The sequence below is a fragment of the Amphiura filiformis genome, chromosome 4, assembly GCF_039555335.1.
Source record: "Amphiura filiformis chromosome 4, Afil_fr2py, whole genome shotgun sequence".
NCBI classification, from domain to species: domain Eukaryota; kingdom Metazoa; phylum Echinodermata; class Ophiuroidea; order Amphilepidida; family Amphiuridae; genus Amphiura; species Amphiura filiformis.
Window position 1 is genome coordinate 81579489 of NC_092631.1, and position 25330 is coordinate 81604818.

A 25330-nucleotide genomic window follows, 5' to 3' on the forward strand; every position below is an offset into this window, starting at 1 on the left:
AAGAGGTGTAGTTGTAATCATATCTTGATTTATGTAATTACCGAGAGCACGTTGCAATTTACTATATGCGGTTTAAATTGAACAAATTCAAACTTAAGTCATTAATGCACACGAATATTTTAAAATATTCTCTGTTCATTGTTGTCGTATTAATTATGCAGATCATCACTACGTTTTATTGTAAACATATTATTGTAAACTAATATAATAAATTATATTATAATTTATGCACAATCATACAAACTTTCACAAAAAGTTCATGGTATGACAACAAAAGCATTATAGGGAACAGCTCAAAATGCAATTGATTTTTTTTGCAAATAATAGTTGGAAATCAGAAGTTGCTTGGTGTTTTGTTTTGCTGTGTTATACTACTCTAAATCTACATGAAAGATGAAAGCCATTGGTTGCAATACATTGGACTTTGGGCACAATTTAACTAAGTATTGTTGTATAATTATGCATTCGGTCTTTAGTTTGGTTTGTGCTTTTCTCAGACTAACAAAACATTTGCTTCCGTACACTATTATACAAATCACGTCTAACCGACATTTTACTTTACAATGATTGAACAGCTATTTCTGATTCAATATTTATGGCATACGAATGTCCCTTGATGGACACGAAAATCAAACACTAGCCATTTTAATCTCCGGTTTTGTTTTTCATAATGGCAATGATTTGGAAGCGTTATCCTGCCATGCAGACGCTTCTCAAATATACTTCAATATTTAACCATTTATTACTTTTTGGACTTCGACAAACAGCTGGAGATGAATTACCTGTATTTGGTTTTGCATGAAAGCACCACGGTTACTGTCACTTTATATTCTGTGACAAATAATAATACGTATTTGTTCTAGCCATAAAAAGTAATACGGTTTAATAGGGAAACGTTATTATCTCCCCGTGCTCTGTTTCTTTGTGTTATGTGTGTATTCTACCTGTCAATATCTAACAACCGGGGCATTTACATTAAGATTTAAACACCAATTAACACCATTACTTGTGGTTATGCAGCCTATAGTAATGCTATGGCTCGTGGCAACAATACTTTAGTATTCCGGGGTATACAAGCAAAACATGCCTTTATGGTCTACCTAAAGTAACCTATCAAAACGAAAGAATTAGAGCTTTAAAAGGATATATATAAACGACTATCCGTTTTCTCTCGAGCACATTAGTCATTAGACGCGTGTATACTTAAATGCCGTAGAATTTTGAACAGATACATTAAAAGCTTTCAAATAACCCGAGTAACAGCCATTGAGACATCAATTGCATACTTGGTTTACTCTTGTGGCTTTATTCCTTGCACAACATGGGCCATTTAATGTTTGAATGCTAGCACAACCCATAACAATTCCATTTGAGATTAAGGTGACATATTTCTTTTTAGATGCAAGTTGTTAGCTTCCAGGGTATACATGCGACATGGTGATGTGAGTTCTTTCTAAGATGTTTCATCAAAACAAATCATATCATTGAGGGAGTCTTGTTGTTCATAATTTGAGATCAAATACCAAGTAGAGTGCATGAGCATAGATAGCTTTAATAATCGATCCTCAGAGATTCTTGATCACATTTAGATACGTTGAGTGGGCACATGTGATAATAAGACGACATGCTGATTCATACGTTAATCATGTTGATATTTGAGCATAAAGAAAAGAGTTTGGATTTTTTTATCAAACAAATAATGTTGCTGATGTTGTTGTTGCTGTTGTTGTTTTGTTGTGGCTTCGTAGCTATAGTGTAGGTGGACTTTGTTAGATCAAAATGTCAGGTTAATATAGTATATACCATCTTCTTATTTTGATAATAAGAAAGTTTGGGGCATTAACTTGTAAAATATTTGTTATTTAAATATATCCCCTTAGGCTTATGCAGAAAATATCAATTATAATCCTTAATACCAACATCCTTCTTTTTCAGTATCATTTTTTTTGCCGTCGAAGTATCAGTCTTATCGTCTAAAAAAGCAACTATATTTAGCTAATTTATGAGTGTACGATATTTGCCTCCCTAAAGTAAGTGCAAGTAAGTCGTGACTAATGCTATCACGTTAGAATGGAATCCAAGTTGTATGGATCAGTGCCCTGTTTTTAAATTCTGCACCCAATCAATAATGTAGAGTACGCTAAGTCGTTGATACCTATAAGTTGAGACATTGAGCAGATGGACCATAACTATTCTCTTTGCGTCTCCTTGGGGTTATCAAAACAGTAATCTTATATATGTACGGAAAATTATGAGGTCTGTTTTAGGAGCAAGTGTGTACTATATTTACAACCCCAAAAGGAAATTTTTATTAATGATAATGGTGTTTTATTATTTTGACATATTTTCTGAATTATGACACTATTCACTTATTGTCCAGTAATACAGAGTGCAGAAGAAATACCCCCCCCCCCTAAAATTACAAAAAATTCTTTATCGGGAGGCACTTTATCTTGAGTACTCCTCTCCATCCAGGTGTATATAAATGGGTACCGGCATTCTTAAAATGCTGGTAAAGGAAGTGTAGCAACACCCCTATGAGCAACATTACATGGAGGAGTCTGGTCCAATCGCCAATGAAAGAGAGAGATGGGCACTCTGATCACTGTTTATACAGGATCGTCTCCTTTACCTTTTTTTTTTCTTCATATAACTTGAAATACATTTTGTTGATTTGAAAAATATGTGAATAGAGGAATTGTTTTTCAACCCTCTCAAAGGTGGCCTTTTTTCCAAAAAAACAATTTCTTTAGTCAAAATTAATCACATTTTCAAAACATGGTGCTTCAAAATAAGTTGCACTTTCCAACATCTCATACATGTTATAAACGTTCTCGATAGCAATGTTATGATCGATTCAGTTGTGTTTCTTTTTCTTGACCTTTCTGTCTCTGATCCCTAAGTCATCCATGCAACCAACATCCAGTGAAAAAAATGATTCGTTAAAATTAATTTTAATGAAATAATAATAATAATAATAATAATAATAATAATAATAATAATAATAATAATAATAATAATAATAATAATAATAATAATAATAATAATAATAATAATAATAATAATAATAATAATAATAATAATAATAATAATAATAATAATAATAATGGTTTTTTATAAAGCGCGCAAGACCAGATCTCTGGGCGCTGCACAAAAGCAAATTTGCAGTAAACTACAAACATCTTAAAACTACAACTAGCATTTAAACCAGTAAATTCATAACCTTAATCTGCAACAGAATAAAATCACCAATCATAATAATAAACAAACAACAATAATGTATAAAGTGAGTGTGACCAATTTATCCCCTTGTTTCGATCTATAAAAAGTCAGATAAAATATATTATTTGAATACTCTGTGCAGGTTTTAGTAATCATTGTAGAGAAAAAGTGCATTTTCATTTAAATGACAAACTATACAAGCTACTTAATTGTATAGCTTATCATAATCTACAGTGTCTTTGGAAGGATATGATTTTGTTTGTTCTGTAAAAATACCTTAATGAGCATGACCTCCCGTTGTTTGCGCTCATATACCAAGTAGGCTAGTCAAATTAAGAAAAATAAGCAATTAACTCACCAATTATTGTAATAGAACCATTTAATCGCCATTCATTTCAGAAAAACATATTTAATAACACATCAAAAGTCACCAAACAAATCCAAGTAGTGGAACAGCGCTTAATTTAAATAAATGTAGATATTCAGCTTCCCCTTCAGCTACCCCTTCCCATTGCACCTGGGTGGGTGAGGCAAACGAGGCAAAGCGCCTTGCCCAAGGGCGCAACGTTAACACGGTGGTGGGACTCGAACCCACGCACGTCGAGCGAGCGAAGATTCGAAGACCCTAACCACTGAGCCACCGTGTCCTCACAAATGGCCGCTTATGCAGAGTGAAAAAATATTTTAATGTTTGTCAAATCTTTAAGACAAAATACCAATGTATTGCTCTCATCATAAGAATTCTGAAAAAGTATAGTTTGACTTATCTCCGACACACAGTTCTCGAGTTATAGGCAAAAAGGTTAATGTCAAATAATGGGGTCAAAAGGTGTCTACAGTTTAACATTCGTCATTAGTCCTTTTGACATAGTGACGTATTTTATTTAATATTGATTTTTTGCAGAATAAGTTATGCTCTGATAGTGATAGTGAAATACATTTACCGATTAACAACGATGCGTGCGCGTCGTCTGGTTTACTTCGCGAGCGAAGTAAACCATGCAGACGCGCCGGACGCGAGTTGTTAATCGGTGACGAACAACGGTGTAACAGGCTTGAGTCCATTTCAACAACGAAACAAGCTAAAGATGTCTAATTAACATGATTCTTTCATTCGGAATGTCAATTTGTCACTGCCACTCAAGCTTACAAGAAGGTCGCGGTATTTCTCTGTTGATATCGGCAATAAAACTAAAGAATAAAGCGGTAATATTTAGCTGCTACCGCTAACGTATTAAGAGAGTTCCATGTTTACGCATACGTTCCATGCATGATGAATTTCAACGCGCTCATGCGTAACGCGTACGCGTAACCTTGCGTTCGCGTATACGCTCTGGACTGTGGATTCATCACCGATTAACAACGCTTGGCTCCTGTACAAAGGTATAGAAGAGTTGTTGAAATTACTTTTAACCAGGTTTAATTGACAATAATGTTTTATTTAAGAAATATCCAGCAGATGAAAATCGCTAAATTATAAAATTCGATTTTCTCGAAATGCGTGTACATGTATATAACATACATGTGTATAACTCAATTCTTAACATCAAAACAATGGGTAATCATGCATATATTTCCCACTTCCTTAATACGTAATGTTATGGTAAAAATGCACACAGCAATTAACATTTTCTGACTTATTATGAATGCAATAGTGACATTAATCATTCTGACATTTTAGTTTATCTCCATGATTCTATACTGATTAATATAGGAATCTACAAAAATGCAGAAAGGTTCACGGCACAAATTTTATTAAGTACTGCAACATTATTGATAATAAATATATATATTATGAAAAAGTAACCCTGATTGAAAACAAAAATACAATCTCTTTAATTAAGAACAATATTTTATAAAAAAAAAAAAAAAAAACCCAAAGCCAGCGGTCACAAAAGTAGGAACCTTCCAGTGTTTTATTTTCTTGATTTTGCAGCCTTTATTATTTGACGATGCTTTTGTTTGAAGAAGGAATTGGAAACATCTTTACTATGGGCATTTCCTGGTTGTGAATCACATACGTTTGAAGTCTAGCATTAAAACAGCAGCTACGAACATTACACTAGCCTTCACAGAGCAATTGATCCAGAACACCTGCTGGTGTTAAGTAACCGATGCTAATGTCACGTCTGGATTGTGACAAAACTACCGAAAAGACTTAGAACAGTGTAGTTGATGAAAGAGCCCATTGACGACCCAGTATGACCACACAGATACGTACTAATGCATTTTTGTTTGTTTCAAGTTATAGATGAGGGCGTGTAAGTTTAGATTCTGCCGGGAGCAAGCAAACCCATATACTTGTCGGATTTTAATCACATTATCAAGCAAGCCAAACAGACATACAGGTAGGATGGTCAAAAATATCTAAGAATGTCTTGAAATTTGTCCAAAAACAATGACTAGATATTTCCTGCCAAACTAAAATCAGACCAGTTGATCTTATTGCTTACAAACGGGAGGAGATAAATATGATGTATGATGCTGGAGGCACAAATATGATACATCATCATTATGGGAAATTGGAACGTTGACAAATCTAAAGTTGGAACTGGAAATAGGATACCGAAACCTGGGAAAAGAAAACCTGGATTACCAGCCCTAACCTGCAGCGACATCTTCAAGAAGAACATGATCTGGAAGAAGCAATTAGTAAGACAATGATGCTGAACAGAGACCCTCGGAAAGCCATTGATATTTGGGGAAACAAGCACGTGATAAGAAAGGAACGCCACCGTGGAACAAAATAAAGAGTGTGAGGTTTGGACGAGGAAATAGGAGTAATATGGGTGAAAAACTTGTGAAAATCTGTAGAAGAAAAATGTTGATTTTCAATATCTTGTTCCATAGCCGAATAGAAGGCGTTGGACCGGGAAGAAACCTGGGGATACCGTAAGATACCAAACTGACTTTATCCTTGTTAGGTCAAGACACAGGAAGCGAGTGAAGATGTACCCAGGGTCTGATGTCATTACAGATTGTTAGTATTGTTAGTATTTTTATAAAATTGAAATATACACTACCGAACATAAGTAACTGGATAACGTTAAACAAATTAATCGTAATCCAACGCCAACTGCTTTTGGCGCTGCTTAGGGATCCAGACTAAATCCTGAAAATAACAATAAAACCAATTGCCTCGGTCAGAGATCTGGAAAAGTCGATACACATAATGTACATGATTCAAGCCATAAACAATCTCATCTCATCACTTAACATTCACCAAGTATAACAGCATACATACATATTGACAGTGCATTCACATAGCGTTGCTACAGAGCAAAGATAGAAGTGCCAAATGCAAATCCAATGTAAACAAAAATCTCTCAAATTATCATTTGGATTATATCATATTTTCTAGTGAGTCACGATCTCTGATTATAATAGATAGATAGATCGGTGTAAACGTGCTGGCAATAAATATGTGAACGTGCTATTTCCATGAGTATATCAAAGGATGTTGGAGAATGAACATGTTAATAGGGACATTCTTGGATAAAAAGAACAAATATCGAACGAAAGCAAAATATCCTCATTCCACACGGAACAAGAAACAGGGATCTATAAATGAAAATATGGAAACTAAGAGGTATACTCAGGATTCGAATCCGTGCATTATGATCGACTCGACATATACTCTCACAATGAGCTTAAAATGGCCTGGTTCTAACGCATTGAGTCACAGTAGTTCGCTTGGCATTCAGTGATGTGGAATGGACAATCAGTTGCAATTCACCTGCTAATGTATAATGTAACCACCAGGGAATTTGCATTAAGATTTAACCACCAATTAACACCGTTACTGATGGTTATGTATTTTATAATAATGGTATAACTCATGGCAACAATTCTCTAGTATTTCTGAGTAACAAGCAAAACGTGCTTTTATGGAAAATCTTAAGGGCTCTGGTATGAGCATCTGGTATGAGTATTTTTTGTGGGACATAAGAGCATATCAGACATATCTGAATATGAAAAATGTCCTTTTGATATCAAATTATTGAGATTTTTTGAAATTCGCGATACACATTTTATGGCAAATGATTAAAATTTGATATTTTTGATATTCAACAGTCCTCGAAGTAAACTTTATAATTCTAATGATCTGTACTTAAACTGTATGTAGCTGCGATGAAAAGCCGACGATCAATTGAACATTTTGACCTTTCGTATTAAAGCTATGGACTTTTTCCATAAAACACCAAATAAAAAAAGGTCTTTTGGGGAAAAATGTATATTTTCAATATGAAAGGTCAACATTTTCAATTAGTCGTCGGCTTTTAATACCAGCTACATACACCTTTTAGATTTAGAAAGTTTACTTCAATGACTATTATATATCACATTTTTTAATATCTTGTCATAAAATTACGGGTTTTTTATGATATACTACTGGTTTGTCATTAAAGAATGGTCATGTTTGGTCTTGTTTCAAATGGCTAATAAACATTTCCAAAATCGGGTCATTGTTGTAATCAGTTTTTTAATTTTAAACGTGTTGCGGTATTGAAGGGGTTTTTTTTTGTTATGACAGTACTATAATGAATTTCATAGGTCTCTAAAACATCTGTTAGAAGTTGAGAAATACGTTTTGTAGCAAATGCATCACGTTGTTTAGAGATCTGTCTTTAAAAACAGTCAAGCAAAACTAATTTGTGGGGATTTAAGTGAATTAATAATAAGAGAAGCATCTTACTTTAGAGGGCAAAACACACAAATGCAGTCGAATATGCACAAAAGCGTCTTAAATGTATAAGGTATCATAACCTACTATATATCATTGGGAAGGTAGCATTTTATTTGTTCTGTAAAAAAATACTTGTAAAACCTAAAAGCCTTAGATTTCAAAGAGTTGAGAGAGAGAGGGTACGGTTTTATTTTGCAGATGCTCGGTCCTTTTAAACGCGAAACCAGTGAAACTGCTACCATAAAGGTAAAGCTGTTTCTAGGTATTCGGCTCAATTACACGAACTTTCCAGAGCTATTAAACACAAGTTAGCAAGGTAGGGGTATATCTTGCGTGTCATTTGATTTAGCTTAGATTGATCGCAAATTCGGATTATTGTGCATCTGTCAATGAAATTTCCTCCTCAGACTGCGTAACGGATTACTTAAATAGTATTAAGGATTGTGATTGCGACCAGAATATAAATTAGGACAACTATTAGGGGAGACCTTTGTGCGGTGGTTTTAGATAGTTAGATAGCCTCTGGTGCATCCAGTTCTTGATTCAATCCCTGGGTTTTGAATTTAACCAGTAACGGCCCAGCAAACACAAAACGTTTTCGATATCATTCGCAAAAGGTTATAAAAGGTTGTCAGAAAACGTTTACATGTCGGGTTATATAAAGGGTATATTAAGAGTATAAAACGTTTTCATAACCTTTTGTTGATAATCTACTGCTCAGCAAACAAAAATGTTTTACAGAAAACGTTTAAATGTCGGGTTATATAAAGGGTATAAAAACGTTTTAATAACATTCCAAAAACATTCTTGAAAACTTGATACATAACATTCTAAACATAATGTTATTTTGGGGTTGAAAAATATTTTGCGAAAAATGTTTGCCCAAAATATTTTCAATAACGTTTTAAAAACGTTTTCATGACCTTTATATAACCCGACATTTAAATGTTATTAAAAGGTTTTGAAAAAACATTTTAAGAACATTTCTGTGTTTGCTGGGTTCAAATATTTTAACATAATGTTTTTTAAGTATTGACACAATATTTGGCAAAAATGTTTGTAAAAATAGTTTACAATAACATTTTTGAAAACATTTAAAAATATTGTTGTAGTGTGTTTTCATACAAAACGTTTTAAAACGTTATCATGACCTTTATATAACCCGACATTTTAATGTTATTAAAACGTTTTTACCTAAACCAAAAGCCAAAATATAACTTATTTAAAACGTTTTAAAACGTTTTTGTGTTTGCTGGGGGGGGGGACTGTGGAGATTGAATGCAGCCTTTTAATTGCTGTACGCCATGGTCCGCGCATTAATAACTCTGTTAAACTGAATCACAAACGTACTCCTTCCTTCTGAAAGGACTTAAACTGTCGACTCTGTATCCAGAGAGATATTTAATCGTTGCAATTTTGTTATTCTTATTTCTCCTGAAAAAAAAAGAGAATATGTGTTGGTAAAATTCGGGCTTGTACTGGTCCTTCCCCCGATTAAAACAAGCAAATTGAACAGAACAAACGGCATTTGAGAGCTTAGACTGCGTCCATGACGTTGACGTAAGCATCATGTCATAACGGTATTTTCTAATTGCCAACGAGGTCGCTTTTCACTTCCATCTGTTGATCTGTGAGGTTATCGAAATAATTTGGACATTCTGGTAGTCGGAAGGGAAAATGGTGAAATCAAACCGTAAATTCGGAGAAACTTTAATATATGTGCCTTATAGGATTGGGCAGATGTTTCTTTATCGAACTATTGAAACGCTAAAGAGGTAACCCCCCCCTCAAAAACAAAAAAAAACTCATTTGCCAAGTACAGGTCTGTGAAAATCAAAAATATTACACTGAAAGACACGATTTCATCCCCTTTTTTAACACCGGGATATTTGTTTTAAAATAATTATTGTTATATCCAAGCACTTAGTTTCTTTTTATCTGAAATCACTGAAAACAAAAATGTAAATCATTGTTTTTTATTTGACCGAAAAAACTACTTTCAAAACCAAAAGGTGTCACGTTCTTGGAAATAAGCGAGGTTTTGATATTATAGTCTGCTAGATTAATATTATATAGGCCTCGGCAATATTATAAGAATGGATTTTTGGCAGATCATTATTGCTTCAGGCTAGTTTTCGCTTTTAAGCGCTTAAAAGAATATAAAAAACGGCTAGCTAGACTTTCAAGGCTTTCAATTATGTATAAACATCCACCAATGTCAATGTGAATTAGCATGGTTTGCCCTGTATGCGTGTTATAAATGGAAACAAATAAGACTGATTGTACTATACAATTATAATGTTTAAGACTTAGCAATAGCTTTATAGATTAACCCTAGGACTTCTGAGCCATATTTTGTAACATGGACTAAGGGGGTGCAACCCACACTACTCTTCAATTAATATACTGTTATATTTAGTACTAATGTATAGCTATGGGTCTGTTCTATCCAGTGATACCAAAATAAGAACTAACAATACGCGGATTTAGGGTTTCTCTACAGGAAGTCAATTTGTGCCGAAATTCCTTCCCACAATGCAATAAGCGTTTTGCATAACAATAGATACAGTTCGGAGGTTAATCAATATTCTTTGTTATACAATACGCATATTCCATTGTGGGAAGGAATTTCGGCACACATCGACTTCCGGTAGAGAAACCCTAAATCCGCGTATTCCTGCATAATGTCGCTATGACGTCATAATGTGAGGGTTGCCATTCAAATTTTGGAAAGTCTGGGTATCTACAAAAGTATAATTATGCAAAATTATTTGTAAATTGTCTTGTTATCAAATCCAAGTAAATATTGGGTAAAATGATGTTAAAACATACCTATGATGACGTTTAGTGCTACATCGTAGCACTTTCTCAAATCGACTGACCAATTATCCAAATCCTCGTCTGCTTGACGTTGATGGTGCTATTTTGGGATTTAGGAGCTGGTCGGAAGTGATTTCCTTCGTCACGTATTCTGCATTCAAATTCCTTCTTTTATGTGTCTTCTCTTTTTATTCTGCTCTCTGTCTTTGATGCTCGCGTCCTCCCAGCTAATGACATGGTTGTCCTCCGTCACATGATCTGTAATGGCTGATTTGTTTACTTCTTCGGTAACTGATTCCTTACTCTGTGTTTTGGTGTAATCCTTTGTTGAGGCTTTTTCTGCTTTGGTTTTATGTTCTTTTAAACGGGTACCAAACACTCTATAGGTTTCGCCAACGTAAGTTTTATCACAATTGCAACATGGGATCTTATAAACGCATCCAGTCGTTTGTAGAGTATCGCGTTTGTCCTTAGGATGAACCAGGATGTTTCTTTAAGTGGCGTAAAAGATGTTTAGATGCCATACTTTTTAAATATTCTCCTAGGGCGTTGCAAAAGCCCCTCTTTGTAGGGGGGACGACCATACCTCTGGCAACTGACTGTGATTGTTCCTGTTTTTGAGGTTTCTATTTACTGACATCTTTGAAAGGCCAATCCGGATACCCACACACTTTCAGGGCTTCCTTGATTTTGCTTTCTTCTGTGCACTTATCTTCCTCTTCTGTGACAACTTTATCCTTTCGATCCATTAATGTGCGAATGACGCTGAGATTATGCTGGAGAGGGTGGTGAAATGGAGGTACTGGTTTGTGTGCGTTTTTTCCAGTATACTAACAGTTTTATGGAGCCATCTGCTTTCTTGACAGAAGATGAGGGTGTCAAGGAACGTGATTTTCGTAAGTGAATTTGATGTTACCGGTTTTGTCTATCTGGTTTATATGTGACATGTAAGTTGTTCCGCTGAACCTTTTTTCACTATTTCTAACACATTGTCCACATACCTTTTCCAAAGTCTAGGTTGACAGTTGACTGGGCCTTTCGAGTCATTTCATATAAAGATTATCAACTATTGGGCTAACCGGGGAGTCCTTCACGGCACCAAATTTTTGTTGGTACACATGGCCGCGAAAGGGGAAGTATGTGGTGGTGAGAGCAAAAGATAAATCTCTATGACGTCGTCTACCGATAATTTGGTTCTTTCATTCAGCGTGGTATCGTCGGTTAACCGATGTCTAATAATCTGAATTGGTCAGTCGATTTGAGAAAGTGCTACGATGTAGCACGAAACGTCCATCACAGGTATGTTTTAACATCATTTTACCCAATTATTTACTTGGATTTGATAACAAGAAAATGATATGTATTGACAATCCTGATGAACTTATTATATGCAAAATAGATTTTTATGGATAAAGACTCTATGAACATGCGATTGGCTCCTAAATGTAAAAGACTCTTTCAACCTAATTATTAAGTAAAACCTCACTAAAAATACCAAATTGTATTGTCAAAAGTGTAGCAATTTCAGATTTTTTACAGTTTTGATTAAGTTTCTCCAAATTCCTCCGCTGCACATCGATTTTCTCATCTAAATAGTGTGCGAATTGATGAGAATGGTTGCCATTTAGATGTATCACCAAGAGGTACTAGCTAATGTGCCACTAGTGAAATCAAGAATGACACTAGTGATGAAAGAGTTAATATGACTCGAATAAGTCGGTTAAAGATGACGATCAGGAAAACAAAGATTACGAGAACTACGACGATCGTAATGAACATCTGTACATCATTACCGATCGACCTACCTTCCTACCTTACCAACCTACCTACCAAACACGATCATGCATTGACAAAGTATCGTCCAGATCTTGCTAAGTAGGCACTCATGCCTTTTCCAGAGCTAGACCAAATGGTTACCAGCGAATAATATGTGCATTACATTACGTTTATTTTTGGGTTTGTTAATTTACCATATTAAATCGAGTATATATTCGGTAAGTATAAAAACACTGACATTTATTATGCATACTTTCACTTTTGTATCGGTTAATTAACAATGTTAACTTATTTATCAGATGACTGCGACATCCCTCTCTGCTTTAAACATGAGAAGGCTAATGTGTTGCTAGTATTTTGATCGGTACACATAGTACGTACCGACACATTGAGTTACAACTTTAGCTGAGGACCCAAGCTTTGATAAAGTCAGTGGCTCACTGACGAAACTGTCAGCAAGAAAAACTAGTAAGTTTTCTTCAAATTGGTTTTGACAAAAGAAAAACTCTATTTATTCGTTCATTACCAAACCTGATGAATTTGTTTCAAAAATTGAGCTGAAAAAAGTAACTAACCCCACTTAAAAATGGCCATTATTCAAAAAGGGACTATTTTATTACAATTCTGTAAAATGCGTTGGAAACAGAATTTATTTCTGCGTATTTTGAAACCTCATTTGATTCTATAGCCCAGAAAACAATAAAACAATGGTCAATTTAATATAGTGAGGTCCAGATTTGAAAGTTGCACTTACGTACAATACAAAAACACTCAGATATCATTACACAGATTTCCTTCCATTATACTTTATACAAAATAAATACAATTTACAGCAACTTTCAAATCTTGGGTTACATTGATTTAAATGTACACTGTGGCGTCAATATTAAGTCTCGTTTTTGAATAATGTTTATTATTTAAAGGGGTTATTTACTTTTTTTGAGATGTTTATTTTGATCGCTACTCATAGTACCCATACATTAAGTTACAACGTGAGCTGAGAAATATTTGAGCAGCAAGACGGACATCTAATCCGCTGAACATTTAACAGGAATTAGGAAAAAAACATGTTTGTTTCCTGTAGCAGGTCTAAAAAATCAAATGCGAAATGCGTTTTTTTATTTTTTTATTAATGCCTTGAAATGAACCAAAAAAACCTTTTTATGCGAATTGGAATGGGAATTTGCAGTGGGTTTCTTCGACACCCACAAAAAAAAATCATATTTCTTCATATTCAAGAATAATTTTCTGATTCCCTTTCAACCTGCAGGTATTTAAAAAAAATATGTGATGTTTTCTCCAGTAGTTTTTCACTACACGTGTTTGTGTAATATGTAAATGTTTTCTCCAGTAGTGTTTTATATCATATTTTTTGCGATTTTGGGGTGTTTTTTTTTGGGGGGGTTCTCCTTTGTAAGCAAAAAAAAATTAAATGCGCAAAATAAGCCGTCAAAACGAAATGCGCGCGCTACATGAAACGAACTTGTTGTTTTTTGGCCGTACATGTACAAAAGATAGCAAAATGCAACCAGATAAGTTGTTTCAACATGCATTAGTTAATAGTTAACAAAACACAGACCGAAACCCTAGGTGGTTTTGTTAGTAGTTAATATAAGATTCTGATGATCAGATATAGCTAGAGCAATTGACTGTTGGCATTTGTGTTTTCAAATAAAGTAATACCCAGATTTACAGGACATCTAATCTTAACATAAACTGCAATGATTCTTATATTTTTAAGTTTGTGTAACATCATCCATGCGTTGATAAGGGCACAATCCATGAGGCAGTATTGGTTTATTTTTAGAATTTTCCTGGGACAATTTCTGATATAAAACCTTCAGTACATTGACACATTTTCTGCTCATGAGAATTAAAGTTCCTATAAACTGACGTTAAAACTGGCTATACATGTTATAACGTATCTGACGTAGATTTATGCTCTGTAGAAGGATAACTAAATAATTATCTTGGATCGAGTTGTTTTGAATTACGAAGGAAGTGCTCTATGCAAGTTTGCTTGTGTTTACTTTTTTAGTGTCAGATGCTATTTGGTGCATAAAATATAAGGATTAGGGTTGAAACTAATTCTATGGTACTGAACTAATCAAGACATTATAAGGCGCCCTTACCGGCAAACGCAAAACTTTTGCAAATGTTCAAAGTGTTATATATTGATTTTTAGTTTTGAACAATGAATTCTTTCATTTTGGATGTAATTATATCCACTTTTTTTTTTTTAAACTTCAAAGAAATTAACTTTGTGTGGCAAATATGATTTTGAATGCCCAAATCATTATCCATACACATACAATGTTTTAGAATAAAGATTTTCTTTTTCAAAATGGACCAATTTAAGAAAAGTCCATTTTATTTGATAAAAAAAAATCTAGAAATTACAATTTGTTTTGATCCTTTAATAAATGAAAAAAGTTTATGTTTAAAGATAAATGCATATTTGTTGTGAGTATGTGGCGAGTAGACTTGAAAGTAAATTCACGTTGTACGTGTGGCAAATATGATTTTGAATTTCCAAATCATTTATTCATACATGATTCAGATCTACAATGTTTTAGTACAAACATGTCACGGTCTAAAACGTTGTTAGTATCAGTATTATAACATGGTAGACTTGGAACAAATCTTTACTTAGCATACGGGCGTATTACACCAAACCAAATTAATTTCTATTCTCAGAAAAGGTGGCTTAAAGTAAGCATTAACATGAGCAGAAATTTGCATAATTTTGGCTAAATTTGGATTGGTCATGATTAGTAATATTAAAGCCATATTATAACATTTGCTGAGGAGAACGCCCTCAAAAAAAAATATAAATTCAGGTTTTTACACGATTGTAATGTACTTTAGTAAACAAAGATTCTCTGCAAAAATCAAGACTTTATGTGCTGTAGTTTTGTCAAAATCCGAGATTTTGAATAAACCGCCTGAATCAGCGTGTTATTATTACGATAGAAATATTAGTCGAAGGCGTATGCGATGTCAACACACCCCTACGTACACGGCGTGCGGGACACACACACACGCCAGAGGGTCGTACCATATTACAACCACCGGCGTGACATGCATTGGCGCTAGTTGTAAATTCCGATTTTCTTTGCTTTACCTCACTTGTTCGGCTCAAAATTAAAAGGAGACATATCTGACAGTAAATACTAATATTTTATTGAAAATTAATACTAATCTATTTAAAAAAAATGTTATAATATGGCTTTAAATCATAGACGTGTACCACAGATGGCAGATATCAAGAATTTTTTTAATGATTATAAGCAGCATTTTCTATAGAGAAAGACTGGAATCCTTTTCAATGATGTGCGCCCTTATGTTTGCTCATGCATGATGGTCGAATTCAGCACCGTGGAAGAGCTGGCGTTTGAACTTGAAAATCAGTGTATTATGAACGCCGGTTAGATTTCATGATGGAATTTGAATGTCTGTGATACTAGTGATGTGAGTAATTATGATTGTGGAAGGGGGTTCATATGCTTGCATGTTCAGTAGTTAAGCTTATAGATTTCATGCACGTGAAAATGAAGGCTGTTGATAATCCTGACCCACTCCAGCCCCTGCCTGCAGAGTACCCGGGAAAATAGCCGGGCAGTTTATAACAGACGGGCATTGACACAACACCCCCCCCCCACACACACACACCCCCAATGACAACAATGTTTGATAAAAAAAACAACAACTGTATTTTATCCGAGGTAATTGCAGACCCCAGTCCTTCCAGACTAACCGTAATTCTAATCATAACCCTAATCCTAACCCTAACCTAACCCTAATCCCAACCCTAACCCTAAAATACCCTTAACAGGCAAACCCTAACCCTAAATCAATTCCTATCCTTAGTCCAAACCCTAATCATATAGCCTTGGAAGGGGTGCTCCTTTTGAATGGATAATGGATTGGACATTCAAAATCATATTTGCCACACAATGTGAAATTACATTCTAGTTTTAAAACAAAATGGACTTAAATTATTCCAAAGTGAAAGTACACTGTGTTTTGGTAGAATAATAGTATAAGCAATTTAATAATATACATGGGAAAGAAGAATTACGCATAGCACACTAGCACAATTAAACATGAATTTACAAATGGAAACATAACATGCATAGGCAGAGATACAGGGTGTCCCAGAAAAAAATACCGGACGAATGAATTTGGACATAAGTCGAGAAATGGACATCAAAATCCAAAAATCTAAACATCAGCATGTAGCCCATTTTATTCTGCATCTTATACGCTAATTTTACTACTATCGGTTGACTAATTGCAAAGAAATGAGCGATAACGCATGCGTCAATTCACTTCATTCCAAGTTTGAAAGAAAGATCATTCAACGCAATGCGCACTAGTGGCTAACTGTCAATGGGCTTTATATTTTGTTCGGTGAAATCCTTTTCATTCTTTTTAAACAATCTGTTTCTTGCAAAACATTTAGTTAGGTTTTGGTCAAATTTGAAAACCTTTACGACATTGAAAATGAAATCTTGCATGTAAGATGATGCTCGGTACTTTTAAATATTTTTTTTCGTTAATGTTAAAGAATTATTAGTATTGCATAAAGAATTCCAGCTGGCTAAAAAAAAATCACACACATTAATGTTTTTGGAATATTTTCAAGAAATTGTAATGCAAAGTTTAAATCATTTCAAAATTCAACATAATGTTGCATGGTATCAAAAAGCACACGTTAAGCTGTAAGCACTTGATCATTGTCATTCTTGGCTCAAATGATCTTTGGAAAGTTAAAATATAACATATTTGCACAACCTAAAGAATTAAAGTTCGAAAGCTTCCAATTGCAGAAATCAAAGTTTTCTCGGGCACACTGTTATTCATCTTCAGTGAAAGCATGAATAACATAACCCCATCGGATTATAAAATAGATAATGTGGACTAAATTTAATGTGATACACAAACTTTAGGAAGCGGTGAGCGAGTGTGAAAAAGCGCCTGTTGATCAAACTTGGAATGAACTGCATTGAAGCGCGCATTATGTAATCCTTGATTTCTTCGCAACCAGTCATTTAAATTGTTTTGATTCTGATGTCTATTTCTCGACTTATGCTTAATTTGATTCACTCGGTATTTTTTTTCTGGGACACCCTGTATACCAGAGTAATAACTCCGGACATACCTGCCTGTGCGATGACTTGAACCCCAGACGTGAAGCTCAGATGCTGGTACTGAAAGAGGAAGAGAGACAATCGGGAAGGAAATGAAAAAGAGAAAGGAGAAAAGGGGAACAGAAATAAGAAAAGTGAGAAAAGAATATGAAAACAAACTATTTAATAGAATTTGAGGTAAGCAGGTTATGTAGGTAAATGATACGGATAAAGTGATTTATAAACTGGTTAAATATGCGGTGGTTCAAAACGAGCGAGGCTTTGATACTTTTGCAATTATTATTATTATTATGGATTCGGCAGCATTGTCAAACGTGATACATTGCAGCTCGTTGGTGCTAACGGCCCTTTTCTTTGAAGAATGAGGTGACAGCTAGCTATATATAGAGTTTGAAATTTTTTGTCAGGTAACATCTCACCACAAAGAAGATACCAGACAAAATTATGTTTTAAAATCTGGTATTTCAGGGTAATACTTCACAGAGTCCTGTGCATTACGTTGCTTCAGCTCCATTTGATATTTATTTCACAGTTGTTATACATATTCATTAGAAATATGATGTTATGTAATTAAAGGTGAGCGGAGATTGGAGCCCGTCATATTCATGGTTTGGCAAATTCAAGTGGAATTCCCGAAGATGCTGATCGATGTAATTGAAAAGCAGCGCTTTACTTGAGTTCATAACAAATTGTCTTTGATGGAGCCTGTGCTTCACATTTCACAGCACTGACGACGCCTGTCAAATATTAAATATGATGAATAATTGGTTTACATTGTCTTTAGATATGTATTTTTAATACAGCAGTAATGCAATAGTATTGCTGACGGGTTGGTTCTAATATTGTTGTTTACAATTGACGCTCTGCATATTATGGTTGGAAGGAAGGGATATTCCAATTTACAGGCAGAAAATACGATAAATGATCTTTCTTGCCGGAGTAAATTAGAGCTAGAAACTTCATAGCCGTGGGCTATTTTGTGATCTAACTATCGAAAGCTCTATTAGAGGTCATACCTAGGCATACTCTATGTTACAAGCGACTCTCGTATCGATACACTCAAGTGATATAGGTCTACATGATCTGGTGGAACTGAATATCTGGTTTTGACACGAAGATGACGAATAAGACTTGCTGTAGTAGTGCATATTCTGGCCTCGAGTTGTTTTTGCTTAATTTAATGTTTAGGCCTCTTACAGTGGTCAGTCACAAGTTGAATTCATCTCGGTCGATAATCGGGAGCACATTAACCGCTTCGTTTGTCCCTTTCTTACTCGTATTGCACTTTACGACATACGTGTCGATACGGACTAAGTAGCTCCATTTCAGGAGGAATGAATCACAAATGTTGTTATTACATAATTCTTTTATAATTATTATAAATTAAAATACCATAATATAGACTACCTTATATATATTATAATATAATATAATATAATATAATATAATATAATATAATATAATATAATATAATATAATAATATAATATAATATAATATAATATAATATAATATAATATAATATAATATATAATATAATATAATATAATATAGACTACCTTATATATTATAGACTACCTTTTATTTAGCGGTTGGAATTGTAAATGACATTATTGTAAATATAGTGACATCCAAGCAGATGAACTTTAGACAATGTTTTTACGTTGGACAATTATGTACTCCCTTATATTATAATATATAATAATAATATTCTAGTATTTTCCAAATTAGTATTTTAGAGTATGGCGTACGCGTTATAATATCATTTAAATTTCAGTCGCTTGCACTGAAATTGATCCACTGGGTATTTTTGAATGATGCATATGCTAAAATTATACGCTTATCATCTAATCCCAAAAGCTGAAATACACTTTAAATGCCGACTTATGTCTCTCCAAAATAAAATCAAAATGTCGGGAAAACCACAAGCCGCTTATATCTATGAATCGTTGGAAATTACCAAACTTAATATAACGATGAAATATTGTATAGGATTTCATCGCTTTATAGAAACTCACAGATCTCTGCCGGGGAAAATGCAATATCAAATGGTTTGTTTGATTCACCACTTCATAGACATCATAGAGGGAGCGTGACGCAATGGTTAGGGTACTTGCCTTTAGTGCATGAGGTCCAGGGTTCAATTCCCGGCGGTGGCGATTTGCTGGGATATTGACTTGGAAAAAACCTGAAAATAATTAGCAACTTCTGTAGATTAAATTCAGACATCCGCTCTCCCCATGGTTCATTTAGAATTAGGTAAATGAATCATAAAAGTACTCCGTCCTTCGGAGGGGACGTTAAGCCGTCGGTCCCGTGTGCAGAGAGCCAAACCTGTATACGTATCTCGCGGCTAGTTTCAAAAAGAGTAGGGTGTTAACTACTGACTGTTTCCAACCCTGTGTTCAAATGGACCCCAATGGAAATAAGCTTCAATCGAGGCTTTCTTAGGTTATCCAGGGATTGTCATAGCTGTAATACTGTAATCATTTTATTTATGTATCACTTTGATGCTGTTTGACTCGATGGCTGTAAATGTTCACGAATTCGGCGCAAGCACATATCGTAAGCACCCAAATTGTTGTACAAACTACTTTTGTTTACATTTCCGATGTCTCCGACTTCCTCAATACTTATCCTGACGTTTGCTTAAGATGTTGTTATTGTTGAACATTATGCCAATAATAATAATAATAATAATAATAATAATAATAATAATAATAATAATAATAATAATAATAATAATAATAATAATAATAACAATAATAATAAGCATAATAATAATAACAATAATAATAATAATAATAATAATAATAATAATAATAATAATAATAATAATAATAATAATAATAATAATAATAATAATAATAGTAATAATAATAATAATAATAATAATAATAATAATAATAATAATAATAATAATAATATAAATAATAATGATAGTGATGATAAGAATACTACAACAATCACCACAACACTTCTGTTACTTCTACTACTAAACGAATAACAATTGTAACAGCACAACAATAAAGTCGGAATCATTAGAGAAATTTAGACAGCCGCTTTGTGTATATAATATGTGATATGTAAGCATTACTTAAGGGTAGATGCGGTATTGTTGGTCGAAGCAGCCGCAAAATCGATTTTTATTGTCTAAATCAATATATTATTGAAAAATTACACTTTGATGATTTGCAAAAGTTCATTCTACACATCATACTTTGAAAAGCTTGCTTAATTTATTGTTGTTAATGAGTTATGTACATTTAACAAAAGTGTTGTTGTTTCAGCCCTCATTACAACATAACTCAAGAACCACAGGACCTACAAAAGTATTTCTGTGATATTTGAATTCTTCTACACGCTCGCAAGGAAATGAGTAATGCAATTTTTGCCAAAGCTCACTACCATTCGCAAGATGTTGTGAACTACCAAATCGCAACACTTTAAAATAGTGTATTACCTTAACATGCTCGTTTCATGAATACCTTAGAATTCCACCAGTAATGAAACGAGATAAATGTAGAATACGTTACATGATATACGATACATGGAAATATTTAGCTTGTATTTGTTTTTACTACGTTCTAACAAATTCATATCAATGGTGACCCCATGTTAATGTTGATAATAACTCGTATAACTTTACTTAATTATAATCTAAGATAAAATAAAGCTAAAGCTACAAAGTTGGTCCTTGGTCCGGTTGTCTACTAGAGGTGCACGCGGACCCAACAACATACCCGTGTAATGTGTTTTATCAAAATATGAAGTTTCAAGGTAATAATGCAGAGAGTGCTGTATTACTTGGCTTCAACTCCATTTTCACTTTCACGTGTCATACATCACAGTTGTCAATAATGTCATTCAACAAAAATACCATTCCATGCAAATAAAATAAAGTTTGATAGCATATGTAAGCGGACAATCTGAGCCTGTCATATTCATGGCATTTGGCAAACTCAAGTAGAATTCTCAAAGTAAATGAAGAACAGCTCTTCGTTGTATTTACAACAAATTGTTTTTGATGGATTCTTGCCTCACATTGCACAGCATTGACTGTGCTTGTCACGCCTGGTTATCGTTAACAAATACTGATATTATGAGTTTTTCCTACATTTATTATGTATTTCTTAATATTTCTTAATTTCTTTTTTAATATGTAGTGCTGGCGGGTTTGCGCCAGAGAGTGGTTTGCCTCCCGTTTGAACCTCTGGCTCAAAACAGCATACATAGAAGGAAGCATTCCACATGCCGTCAAAAATAGGACAAATAGTTTATTGCTTTTGTGATCTAGCCATCAAAAGCTCTATGGTCATCCTCAGGGATACCTAACATCACATGATTACGAATAGCACTCCTATGGATTTCATCAAGTTCTGAAAGTAAGGTTTGTGTTGCACTTATACACATAGAGCGTACTGATCCTAGCAATTTAACTCGATGATGAGGATTAAGTCAGATTTAGATTTGGTTTACTGTCTTTCTTTCCCTCAAGCTTTTCCCTGTTTGAAATGTCAGGCTGCTTCTAATGGCCAGCCAAAATTAATAGGCTACACATATTATTATAACAACATTATTATTATCATTATTAATATTATCATCATCATCATCATCATCATCATCATCGTCATCATCATCATCATCATTATTTTTATTTTTATTATTATTAGTATTATTAGTGTTATTATTATTATTATTATTATTATTATTATTATTATTATTATTATTATTATTATTATTATTATTATTATTATTATTATTATTATAATATAGGTTTTCCTAGAGTATTTCGCACTTATTTCATACACATTCATAAAAAGGACAGTTTAAATACGTCCTAAAAAGTCGAACAAAGTTTGTTTGTTTGCTTGGTTTTTTTATTATTTGATAATATCATTAGAATATAAAAACAAATTATAGCTACAGAAAAAAACCATACAAAGCACATCAATGTGATAAATTAATTAAAGCTTAATTAAATCAGCCACAAAGCCATTTAAGATCAGGACACACAGACAAAAAAATGGCAAGCCGGGAAAACTTACTAAGCCCGCAGAAAAGGCAAGCTTATTTCCGATGGGGTCCCAAGAAAAGATGCGAGAACTAAAGGGAAACAAATAAAAACTGCCTACACCTTGAAATCAGACAGAGTTGCTGGCAAGATGTTGTTTGACACTTTGTTTAAAAGTAGACTTGGTAGGCAATCCCTTGATGTTTGATGGGAGTTCATTCCAGTCCAAAATGACTTTGTAGTAGAATGTGTTTGAAGTAATACCTTTTATCCTTCGAACAATGAAATAAGATTCACTTGATCTGGTTCCATAAGAGCGAGCATCTGATGTTCTAATGAAATACTAATTAAGATAAAGTGCACCTTGACAATGGTAGATGTTAAAGACATGATTAAACCTCAGCTGTTTAATTCTGTCACAAAATTTCAGCAGATTCACAAGGTTTAGCTCAAAGTCAGAAGCAATTTCACTATTCGGTCATTGGATTTTGCATCATGTATATTTCACATTTTGTATCATTGATATTCGTCAAATCTGTGTTTAATAAGCTGCGCCAAAAATTGTCTCTATAAATTATCTTGCCCATGAACGAGAAGTATGTCGTGGTAAGCACAATAGCAAGGAGTTCCATAACATCCTCATCTGAGAGCAGAGTAACCTATTCTTATAATTTGATAGACCCCATAATGGTTTACATGCAATCAACCTTTGTACGCCTCACCATATAATATCAGCTGTCTTGAACATTTTTGAAGGATGCACATGATAAGTTTAGTACGCTTATCATCTAATGCCTAAAGCTTTTCCCTGATGCGTATTTATGCCTCGCCAAAATAAAACCAAAATGTCGAGATATCTATGAACCATTGGATATTACGGAAATTAGAGTAACGGTAAAATATTGCATAGGATTTCGTCCCTTTATAGAAACTAGCAGGTCTTTGCCGGGGAAAATTCCATATCATATGGCTTGTTTGATTCACCACTTCACAGAAATCATAAACCTACTCATGTACTTGTGACGATAATTCATAAATAATGGATATCTTGCGCCTCATCTGACAATCATGTTGGGTTTATATCACTTTGAAGTTGTTTGACCCCTCTCTTTAACGGTCGTAAATGTTCAAGAATACGGCGCATATCGTAAGCACACAAATGACAGTACAAACTACTTTTGTTTGCATATCCGATGTTAATGTCTGCAATACTTATATTGACGTTTACTAAAGAATGTGTTATTTGTACAACATGCCACATCCATCGCCAAACCATGTGAAGAAAAAAGTTCCACATCTAAAGGTGTGTCACTTCGCAGTAGCTCAGACATGGGCAATATCAGAATATATGTTTATTTATGCTCCCCCAATTTGGCTGTATTTATAGTACATATTACCATTGCCCTGCTGGAATCTTCCATAGACCGGGCCCAGTCACAGCTTACTAGGACTGCAACTGCAGCAGCAGATCTAGGCCTTGTAATCAGCGCACCTAAGACAGAATATATGACTGCAAACTGTAACGCCCAACCAGCACTTGAAGTCTATGGTAGTACCATCAACCATGTCACAGACTTCAGGTATTTGGGTTCCAAGATGGGCTCTAGTGTTGGAGACCTAAAAGAAGAAAAGCACTAGCCTGGGCAGCTTTCTGGAAACTGGAACGCCTTTGGAGAAGCCCGTCCCTGCCAATCGAAACAAAAATCAAGCTGTTTCAGACAACGTGTGTTACTGTCTTTCTGTAATGGGTCATGGGTAATTACCAAGGACATGGAAAACAAGATCAATGCATTTGCAACATCTTGCTACAGAGTCATGTTAAACATCAAGCGTGTGGATCGGATTCCAAACGAAACCATCTACACTCTGACCAACACCACTCCACTGGTTGCCAGAGTCAAGATTCATCAACTCAAATTTCTCGGCCATATACTGCGTCTTGAAGATGGCGAGCCTGTGAAAGAATATGCGCTTTATATTCCACCACATGGGAAGAGGAAACCGGGACGGCCGCGCACACTGTACTTACAGTATGTCCAGCACCTCCTGGGAGATACTGAAGGGATGCTGCAGCCAAACAAAATTGTTTCGCTTGCCCAAGATCGCATTAGTTGGAGAAAGCTTGTAGTCGCCTGCTCCGCAGCCGACTGATGATGATGATTACCATACCATCTAATAACACAAATGGCTTAAAGGCCTTTCAGGCACTGGGAGTGTAAACAAATTAATAAATTGCTTAAAAGTGCAGGGTAATTCATTCACTTTGTCATTTGGTATTTTTGAAAAGAAACACTTGGCAAGAAAATGAAGAAAACAGCAGTATCGCCGAAGCTCCATTCAGTACATGTAGCTAATTTGAATACTGTAAGTATATAAATTACAGATTCATGTATATGCCTTTGTTTTGTCTTAAATAAGTGGCATTCGCCTGAAGCACTAGCAGGATATGTTAGCACATCTATGACCATGACGAAGATACCAAAATCTGAAATTTGATGATTTTGACGATCACAAATCACTGAATGGGCCTTTATTAAACCATATTTCTTGTGGGTGAATATGGAAAGGTGACAGTTTTTCTCCTTATACGATACATGTAATGCGCGATATAAATATTTTACTACAATGTATCAATCGCTATCGTTTCATGGTATGTTGC

The 25330-nt window shown here is 34.4% G+C and overlaps 1 protein-coding gene across 2 annotated transcripts in view; it reads left to right on the forward strand.

Annotated features, from left to right (window-relative positions):
• The window catches only part of LOC140151505 (corticotropin-releasing factor receptor 2-like), a 156417-nt gene that overhangs the window by 62596 nt on the left and 68491 nt on the right, over positions 1-25330 (forward strand). The window lies entirely within an intron of this gene.